Source organism: Apodemus sylvaticus, chromosome 4, assembly GCF_947179515.1.
Source record: "Apodemus sylvaticus chromosome 4, mApoSyl1.1, whole genome shotgun sequence".
Classification (NCBI taxonomy): Eukaryota; Metazoa; Chordata; class Mammalia; order Rodentia; family Muridae; genus Apodemus; species Apodemus sylvaticus.
The window spans coordinates 98,116,029-98,124,698 of record NC_067475.1 but is presented as its reverse complement, the minus strand read 5'-3'; positions in this window follow the sequence as shown (position 1 = coordinate 98,124,698).

Sequence of the window (8,670 nt, the reverse complement as noted above, 5' to 3'; positions counted from 1 at the left end):
GAAAAGATCTTCACCAATCCTACATCAGATAGAGGGCTAATATCCAATATATATAAAGAACTCAAGAAGTTAGACTCCAGAAAACCGAACAACCCTATTAAAAAATGGGGTACAGAGTTAAACAAAGAATTCTCACCTGAAGAACTTCAGACGGCGGAGAAGCATCTTAAAAAATGCTCAACTTCATTAGTCATTAGGGAAATGCAAATCAAAACAACCCTGAGATTTCACCTTACACCAGTCAGAATGGCTAAGATTAAAAATTCAGGAGACAGCAGGTGTTGGAGAGGGTGTGGAGAAAGAGGAACACTCCTCCACTGCTGGTGGGGTTGCAAATTGGTACAACCACTCTGGAAATCAGTCTGGCGGTTCCTCTGAAAACTGGGCACCTCACTTCCGGAAGATCCTGCTATACCACTCCTGGGCATATACCCAGAGGATTCCCCACCATGTAATAAGGATACATGTTCTACTATGTTCATAGCAGCCCTATTTATAATTGCCAGATGCTGGAAAGAACCCAGGTATCCCTCAACAGAAGAGTGGATGCAAAAAATGTGGTATATCTATACAATGGAGTTCTATTCAGCCATTAGAAACAATGAATTCATGAAATTCTTAGGCAAATGGATGGAGTTGGAGAACATCATACTAAGTGAGGTAACCCAGACTCAAAAGTCATGGTATGCACTCACTAATAAGTGGATATTAACCTAGAAACCTGGAATACCCAAAACATAATCCACACATCAAATGAGGTACAAGAAGAAAGGAGGAGTGGCCCCTGGTTCTGGAAAGACTCAGTGAAACAGTATTCAGCAAAACCGGAACGGGGACATGGGAAGTCGTATGTGGGAGGATGGGAAGAGAAGGGGGCTTACGGAACTTTCGGGGAGTGGGGGGCTAGAAAAGGGGAAATCATTTGAAATGTAAATAAATTATATCGAATAAAAAAAAAAAAGAAAAGAAAAGAAATCACACCATGAAAAAAAAAAGTGGAAGCCTGAGCAACTGGATTCTGGATTGCCATTTCTGGACTAAGAAGAGAATGAAGGAGAAGTAGATTAGGAGAGGAAGAATGAGATGTCATATGTGAATGTGTTTTCTCTTGGATCTTGTTGGACATTCAGTTATGATACAATATGGACAGGAGAATGGGGGGAGAGAGATCTAAGCCACATCTGAGAGTGAATAGTTGATATGTAAAATTGTGTGTGTGAAGGCTGGGGAGCCAGGTCTGTTGGAAGGCATGAGAGCCAGAGACTGGATCCACGGCATTCACACAGAAATTGTGTGGGCTTGACGGTCTTTGAACTGATTGTTCTACTTACAGTACCTATGGTTTGATTGCTATCCCATTGGTTTAGGATTCATTTTACATTGATTTGGCAGAAAATATAATAATCTGTAGTATGACCCACTCTATTTCAAGTGATATAATCTCTATGGTGGTCCCTGCAATTGCTTGGGAGCCATCTGTTCTATCTCCAATACTTAGAGTACACAAACAATCCTAAATCAGCTCAATACATTTGGCACTTGATATTAGACAACTGGTCAGCTTTGAAGAGAAAGAGAGAGAGAGGAGAGAGAGAGACAGAGAGAGAGAGAGAGAGAGAGAGAGAGAGAGAGAGAGAGAGAGAGAGAGACACAGAGAGAGAGACAGAGAGAGAGACAGAGAGAGACAGAGAGAGACAGAGTCTATGGTTTAGTAAAATAGAGACTAATGAAGAAAGGCAAGTAATGAGTATTACTATCTTTCCTTCACCACACCCCCACAGATATCTGTATATTCTCACATATGCAAACACACATCCAGTCTCTCACACAGAGACACAGATAAAATATATACTCACACACATGTGCACACATTACTCTCTTACATTCCCAGGCATCCACACTCTCACAGACACACATTTTTTTTTTCTCAAACACATGCATGTGCCCACTCACATTCTTCCTCATATATACATATATATACACACACTCTCTCTTCCTCACATAAATATATGTGTAGCCACTTGTTCTCCTACACATTTGCTCTAACACATACACTAATTCTCTCATACACACTCATTTTCTCTCAGACACACACTGTCTAACATACACATGTACACACTAATTCTACCAGCTCAACAAATAAGCAGTGCTGATGAGAGTGTTTATGACCATGCTTTACCAAACACTGAACAGAGAACAGAGGAATGACTATGGTGGTTTGATGACTTGTCCTGGTGATTTAGAGTCAGAACATGAGAACACAGGATGCTGGATGAGCAGGGAGGGAGCTAGAGCTCAGAAAAGAACACTTAGCAGGTAATGCTTTACTAATGCCAAACCACAGCCAAAGCATGGCTGGCAAGGGAACTGACTTAATAGGATTGTCTGTGTACTCCAAAAACAGTCTGTAGATGGTGCCTAAGCAAATGCAGGAACCATTGTAGAGAATATGTCACTCGGAATGGTGTAGGTCATTCTGCAGAATTTCCCTGCCAAATCAATATAAAAACCAATCCTAAATCAATGGGGCAACAATCAAACCATGTGCATTGCATGCAGGACAATCTGTTCAAACTGGTACATACATCTGGTGAGTTGTGTGATAGCCACAAGGATGATTTTGCACGCATTTGCTATTAGCACAGGAACCATCACTTGAACTCACTAGAATCACCATTTGGAAAGTGTATGAAGGCCGACCCAACCAAAGGAGTAAACATAGAATGCATTTGTGGACATAGCTCACTCCAGTGATAGTATTTCATAAGCTTTTTTTTTTTTGTAAGTTGGTTTCTGAAGGAACAATGTAATTTGATTTTCTACAGGATTTCTCTGTATAACCCTGGCTGTCCTGGAACTCACTTTGTAAGCCAGGTTGGCCTCAAACTCAGAAATCTGCCTGCCTCTGCCTCCTGAGTCCTGGGATTAAGGGCGTGTGCCACCACTGCCAGGCGTAATTTGATTTCATAGTTGTTAATGGATATTTGCTAGGATGACTATTCCCGGAGGCAATGTCAACGTCAACACCCAATCTTTGGAAGATCTTTGACTATAGGAACCTCTCCATCCTCCTTGGTGCTGCTCCACTTCAGGGCATCCTTGGTCTAAAGTAGGAAACTTGTAGAGAACAACCTTAGCAGTGATGATCTTGAAGTTCATGTGACACAAGAGAGCTGTTTTCCTAATTGCCCCTCCCTTACAATTCCTGAAAACTGAGCATTTCATAGGTGTGAAGCTTTTCTGTGCACCAGGTGGAGTAATGAAAGATTCCACTGTCCTGCTTGGAGAACCTAGCTTGGTTTGCAGGACAGCTCTGTGATGCTTCCTTCTGCTCTTGTTTCATACCAGCATGAAAGGTATCTCCCTTCTGTAGATGTTTTCTTTTTCTCTTGTAGGTTTGGAAGACCTTTCATCATTGCTAACTAAGACTTTTCTCAGATACATGAGGTAACATACATAGAATTATTTTTCTATAAAATAACAATATCTTGATCATATTTTTATGTTATGCTACTACCAAATAGAATTTCCCTAAGTTCCCCTTAAATTTTTTCATTTATATTTTATTATGTGTGCATATGTGCATTTGTGTGCATATGCATGTGTGTCCTTGTATGTATGTGTGTCAGCTTATGTTCCACGGTGTATGAATAGGTTGCAGGACAGTTTATTGGAGTCAGTTTTCTCCTTACATAATGTTTCCTGAGAATCTTTAAACACATTTTTATTTTGTGTACCTATAAAATGGTAATTTTCCAGTGGGACAACAATCTATCTATCATGTGTATGTCTCTCTCTCTCTCTCTCTCTCTCTCTCTCTCTCTCTCTCTCTCTCTCTGTGTGTGTGTGTGTGTGTGTGTACTAAATGTTCACGTGGAAGTCAGAAGCTAACTTGTATGCACTCTTATTCTACTATGTAAATCCCAGAAGTTGAACTCAGGTTCTTAGCCTTGGTCACAAGAGACTTCACCTATTGTGTTGTCTCAACAGCCATGACAACAGCTACTAAAAAAAAAAAAAAAAAAAAAAAAAAAAAAAAAAAAGCTTACATAGTAATGAATTAATGTCTTAAAAAAGTAGTTTTCCCTTGAACATCTCTTTTTACTTAATGCCACTATATACGGAGTATTATTACATTTTTTGAATGTCAGCCATAGTTACAATTTAGGATAATAAACAGCAAATTGAACATAAATGACTATAAGTTAAAGTTATGATTTTCATGAGTTAGAACTCAAAGCTCAAGCAAATTACTTAAATATAAGCAAAGCCATTGGCCATTGGCAAGTTGAGATGTGCCAGTCAAATAAGATAACAACACAGAAGATAAAGATTGAGAAGGAAAAAACTTAAAAGATGATTATTTAGAAAGAGAATGGTCTGATTTTGATGACTATGAAAGTCCCCTAAGAAAATAAACAAACTTGGTATATATATCAAAGGAACTAGCTCTTGTGAACATGCTATATATTTTTTGGAAGTTTGTTTTGTGTTACTAATTGTTTGAAAAATTCTCCTGCTCCTTTGGTACAGTTTTAGTTAATGTTAAGAATTGGGGGATCAATTGTGTCAATTGGACAAACACCCTGGAGATCTCAGGAACTGGACCACTAACCAAAGAATATACACGGAGAGATGCAGGGCTCTGACCACATATGTAGCCTTGTTAGACATCAGTGGGAGGAGTGGCACTTGGATCTGATGGGGTTTGATGCCCCAGTGTAGGAAAATGCCAGGTCAGGGAGGGAGTTGGTGGATGGGTTGGCAAGTACCCTCATAGAGGCAGGGGGTGGGGGATAGAATAGGGGGTTTACATTTGAAATATAAATAAAGAAAATATCCAATAAAAGAAAAGAATATTTTGATGAACTTATTTTATAATGCCTACATCAACAAGCTAAAAACAACAAAAACAAAAACCAACCAACCAACCAACAAACAAAAAAGAATGAACCATTGTTTTAATTATAATGACAGTCATCTTCAATGAAATGTGAAAATCACAGTATTTTGTTCAAGGAAAGAAATGTTTATCTTGGCTCCTGTTTTAAGTGATTGAGTTAGTCATGGTAGAGAGGCATGGTGGTATGAAAACTGTATATTTGGGACTCTGGAAGCATGAGGTGGCTGGTGAGGAAGTCGTGTGTAGTCTGGAATTAGGGTCAGGGTATTCCCCCAAATTCTACCTATAGAACCCTGCATCTACCAGATAGAACACATATTCAAAAGGTTCTGTAGCCCTTTTAAGCAGTACAAGTAGGTAATGACAAGGTGGGGGTATTTGACACTGAAATTCTAACATTCTACTTCCATCCTCCATCAGGTCATGGCCATTTCATTCTGTAAAATGCATTGGGTTACAACCACAAAAATCCTACAGCTTTTAACAGCTCCAATATTGTTCAAAAGTCCAAAGTGTTTTCCCCTGACTCATGGTGATCTCTTAACTATAAGGTCCACTAAAATAAAATATAAAGTTGTATCCTTCCAACATACAGTGCTACAGATTAAACACTCCCACTATAAAAGGGAGGAATGCAGCTGGAAGGCATCAATGGGAGGAGAGGCCCTTTGTTCCAGTGTAGGGAAATATCAGGGCCATGAGGAGGGTGGGGGTGCCAGATTTTCACATTTCATTGAAGATGACTCATAGAAGGGGGAGAGGTCATGGGATAGGGGTTTGTGGAGGGGAAACCAGGAAAGGGGATAGCATTTGAAATGTAAATAAATAAAATATCAAATAGATAGATAGATAGATAGATAGATAGATAGATAGATAGATAGATAGATAGAAGAAGGGAGGAATGGAGCATAGCAGGCGAAGACCAAATCAAGCATCACAACCACTATGCTGCAGTTCCAGGTCTGGCCTCTTGAAATAATGATAACATTGTCCAGACTCCCAAGAGTTTGGAGTAACATTGCCCCCTTTTCTAGTCCTGTTCCTCGGTTTGTCTCTTGGGCTTACTCAATTTGGCCGTTGCTCTTTTCCTCAGTAGATGTCCGATATTCCTGGCATTCCAACATTTGGATTTCCATTAGAGTCTAGGTTCTATCTACCTTATCTAACATACAACCCCAAGCATAATACACATGGCCCGATCTCAGCAGATTTCTGGAATGTTGATGTAAGCATCTGTGGCTCTATAATTCTTGTTTTCTGCATGTCTTTAAAACCAGCATTATGTGAAGAAGCATACCATGTTGTCCAGGATGATCAGGGTTGTACTCTATGGAGATTGCTTAGGAGATGGGGATAAAGGTACATAATGCCAAGCGTGATGACCTGAGTTGGATGTGGTGGAGAAAAAGGGAATAACTTCCAAGTGTGTGCCAGCAGCATGGTATACTCCTTTCCACAAATACATGAATGGGTGAAGGAGTGAGTGAATAAATAAATGTAGGTTGCCCTTGCTTGGACTATGACTACGGTGGCTAAGTGCCTGTACAATTGAACTTTGGAAAATGGTTTCTTAGTTAGCAGTTTTCAAGGAGAGAATCATCATGAAGGCAACCTCTGGACTCTTTACAGGCACTATGCTTTCAAATGAATGTTTTCCAAATGGGTCCTCTGTTTACAGCTGGAAGCCTTTGATGGGTAGATTCTCGATCACGAGGCACCATTCTTCTCAGTGCACTGTAAAGTGTGCTGGCTTTCAGTTTCCTCCTTTAACCAGTATAGATGCAGTCTGTTGCACCTTGGAAGCTATGCCTGCAACTTTAATGATGTTCTTACTCCTTTCCCAGGAAAGTGCGTGTTTTCCTTTTCCTCTCTGTTTTGTTCTTTTGTTATACAATGGCACAAATCATACCAGAGCCTGAATGATAGCTTGCCTTGAAACATCCTCGGTCAGACGAATTAGTCTATCACTTTAGAATTTAGATTAACTGAAACTTTCAGGACCTAGCTAATTATGGCCAGATGCTGTGGCAGACTATAACATGAATGACTCCACGTCAAGTCCTGATGGTTTTTGCTCCTCTTTGAAATCTTAAGAGACCAAACTGTTGTCTATTGGACACTTAATATTCACCTAGTCACATATATCACCACCAACATTTCGATTAACACTCTGCTTGTCTTCCCTTTCCTCAGAGGGAACATGAATCACTGCTTACAATGTCCTACCATTTCCTCAACAGGAAGTTTCAACTTCTTCCATTTTTGTCTCACAAACCAATCCTAAAGTTAGTGTTTGGGCTTCCTCTTATTTTGCTGGAACAGACACCAGGACCAAAAGCACTTAGTGGAAGAAAGGTTTAATTTGGTTTACTCTGTGAGATCGTACTCCATCATTGAGATAAGTCGGGGCAAGGAATCAAGCAGAAACATGAACTGGAAAACTTTGAGGAATGCTGCTTCCTGGCTCACTCACTTACTCATGTAGAGCTAGCCTTCATATATACATCACAGATCTGACAGCTTACACATGGTATTACCTGCAGAGGGCTGGGCCATCCTCATCAATTAATAATCAAGGCAACCAACTCCCCACAGACATACCCATGGGTCAATCTGATCTAGGCTGTTCCTTAATGGACACTTTCTTCTGATGTTGACTCTATACTATGCCAAGTTGGCAGTAAAAGCTATCTCAAAGAGCCAGTTACAGTCAGGTTTGCCATAGTAACAGCCCTACAGTCTCCTATCAATTGAACATTTTGAATACTTTTCTTTTTTTGTTTGGGGTAAATAACTTAAAGAAACAACTGAAGGAGGAAAGACTGTTTGGGCCTAAAGTTTGAATGGGTACAATCTATGCTGGTGTCTTAGTCAGGGCTTTTATTCCTGTACAAAACATCATGACCAAGAAGCAAGTTGGGGAAGAAAGGGCTTATTCATCTTACAGTTCCACACATCATCAAAGGAAGTCAGAACTGGAACTCAAGCAGGTCAGGGAGCAGGAGCTGATGCAGAGGCCATGGAGGGATGTTTCTTACTGGCTTGCTTCCCCTGGCTTGCTCAGCTTGTTGTCTTATAGAACCCAAGAATACCAGCCCAGAGATGGCACCACCCACAAGGGGCCATCCCCTCTTGATCCCTAATTGAGAAAATGCCCCACAGATGGATCACATGGGGGCACTTTCCCAACTGAAACTCCTTTCTCTGTGATAACTCCAACCTGTGTCAAGTTGACATACAAAACCAGCCAGTACACCCGGTGGGGAAAGTGTGTCAGTTGGAATCATTATGGCAAGGCCATAGGATCATGAGGAGGTAGTCAGGAAGCAAAGCCAAAACCTGTTGAGATTTTGGGGGTTATGCTGTATTAGAATCCAGGCCAATGGCTGCTGAAGTCATGCCCATCTGGAGCTCTGTATCTTCCCACCTGATTTTATAGGAAAGCCCCAGACTAACAGTTTTTCACTATAAAAAGCTACCAGTGTACACCCCATGGGATGGATATTGTCTGAGTTAGGGCTTCTGTGGATGCAATGAAATACTGTGACTAAAAGACAAGCTGGGGAAGAAAGGGTACATTTGGCTCACTCTTCCACATTGCTGGTCAATACTGAAGGGGGTCAGAACAGGAACTCAAGCACGGCAGTATCCTGGAGGCAGGAGCTGATGCAGAGGCCATGGAGGGGTGCTGCTTACTGGCTTGCTTGTCTTGTCTTGCTCAGCCTGCTTTCTTATAGAACCTGGGACTACCAAAGGGTATAATGCAA